This window comes from Babylonia areolata, chromosome 23 (assembly GCF_041734735.1).
Source record: "Babylonia areolata isolate BAREFJ2019XMU chromosome 23, ASM4173473v1, whole genome shotgun sequence".
In the NCBI taxonomy this organism is placed as follows: Eukaryota; Metazoa; Mollusca; class Gastropoda; order Neogastropoda; family Buccinidae; genus Babylonia; species Babylonia areolata.
The window spans coordinates 35803272-35805771 of NC_134898.1; positions in this window are offsets into that span (position 1 = coordinate 35803272).

The following is a 2500-nucleotide window of genomic DNA, read 5'->3' on the forward strand; positions in this document are numbered from 1 at the left end:
ACACACACACACACACACACACACGCGCGCGCGCGCGCACGCACGCACGCACACACACACACCCATCCACCCACACGCACGCACGCACACACACACACACACACACACACACACACACACACACACACACGCACGCACGCACACACACACACACATTATAGAGATTATTTGAAGATGTATGGATCAAATGAACAATATAAGAAACAAAGAAATAAAGTAAACGCCATGAAACGTAAATCGAAATATAATTATTTTCAGAAAATGTTAGTAAATACAAAAGATTCTCGTCTAATTTGGAAAGCCATCAACAAGTTGAATAATAAACATGTGGGAAAAAGACAACAAAGCATCACCGATGTAACAGCAGATCAGTTAGATAATCATTTTGCAACCATTGCTGAAAAAATTATACCAAGCGATAGGACCAGTGAAAATGACCTCTGTATTCTAAAACAGTATATTGACTAAAAAATAAAAATAAAAAAAAATCATGTTCCATTTAGTCTTCAACCAATGACTGTCTTGGATGTATGTCAAAGCCTATCACAACTAAAACAATCTGGCACACAAGATTTCGACGGGTTAGATGGACAGATATTAAAGCTTTCTTCCCCTGTTATTGTACATACTCTGACATATCTTTATAATTTGTGTATCGATAAGAAATGTTTTCCTTCTAAATTGAAGCAGGCTGGAGTCATTCCACTGTACAAATCAGGTGATTCTTCTGATCCATCTAACTGTAGGCCAATTTCTGTCTTGTCTGCTCTGTCTAAACCCATTGAAAAACATTTGCAAAAATGTTTATATTCTTATCTCTTCGACAACAACCTAATCCATGAAGACCAGTCTGGTTTCCGTAAAAAATATTCTTATCATACAGCCCTCATACAACTCACTGACAGTCTTCTACATAACATAAATGAAAATAAATTCACAGGTCTCCTTTTCATAGATTTTGAAAAAGCTTTTGATGTAATCAATCACTCCTTGTTACTACGTAAATTAGAAGCTTATAAATTACCACCAGAGTATATTCACCTTATACAATCTTTTCTTTCTGATAGGAAGCAGTTGATAACAATAAATAATCAACCTGAAATTTTACATCTATTAAACATGGAGTACCACAGGGATCCATCTTAGGGCCAATTTTATTCTCTACTTATGTTAATGACTTACCTTGTTATATGAAATGTAAATGTGAAATGTTTGCAGATGACACATCCTTACATTCAAGTAATTCAGACGCCAGTAAACTAACTAATGAACTCCAATATTATATTCAGAAACTTAATGACTGGACACACTTGAATCACATGTCCTTGAATGCTCAGAAAACGAAGTGCATGTGTGTATGTGCACGACAAAAAAGACAAAAAATGAAACATAACTTCAAACCACTATTCCTAGGCGTCAATAAAATTGAAGAGGTAGATTCACACAAAATTCTGGGTGTCATTATTGATAAAGATCTATCTTGGACTGATCATACGAAGTACTTAAGTAAACGTCTCTCAAATAGAATACTTCAACTAGCAAAAATCAAAAAGATCCTTAATGTCCATTCACGAAAGCTCTTCTTCTGTGCACATATTCTGCCAGTAATCGATTATGCGTCAACTTTATGGGACAGCTGTAGCCTCTCAAACTTGAAGTTTGTTCACCATAAGTATAAAATAGCGCTGAAAATAGTATTGTTAAAACCGAACTCCCTGACCCCAATGGACTATAAACAACTTAATATATTATCTTTTCACAACAGGCTGTACTTCAACAAAGCTGTTTGCATGCATAATGTTATGTATGGAAATGCTCCAAAAAAGATTGCAGACACTTTTAAAACTAATGAACACAGACACAACCACATGCTCTGCATACCCAGACCAAGAAACAACCTTTGCAAATCCAGCTTTCTGTATTCTGGTGGAAATTTATGGAATGATCTCTCACTCACTCTAAAAAGTATCGTAAATAAAAACGTGTTTAAGAAAAATCTGAAGAATCACTTCATTGAAAATAATTAACAGTAAGGGATCCTTGAGAGATGGGCTGAACACTTTGACAGCGTACTGAACCGCCCTTCCACCATCAATGATGAAGCCATCGACCAACTCCCCAGGTGCCAGTCAGTGAGTCGTTGGATGCCATTCCAACTTTGGAGGAGACCCAGAAAGCTATCCGTCTGCTATCCAATGGCAAAGCCCCTGGCTCAGACTCCATTTCAGCTGAGGTCTACAAAGAAGATGGTATGGCGCTGACTGAGAAGCTTCATCAGCTGTTCCAGCTCATCTGGCAGCATGAGGCAGTTCCACAGGACTTCAAAGACGCTTCCATCATACACCTGTACAAGCGCAAAGGAAATCGCCAGGCCTGTAACAACCATCGTGGAATATCCCTGCTGTCCGTCGCAGGCAAGACTCTGGCCAGAGTGCTACTCAACCGTCTCATAGCGCACCTTGAGCAAGGTCTCCTACCAAAGAGCCAGTGTGGCTTCCGG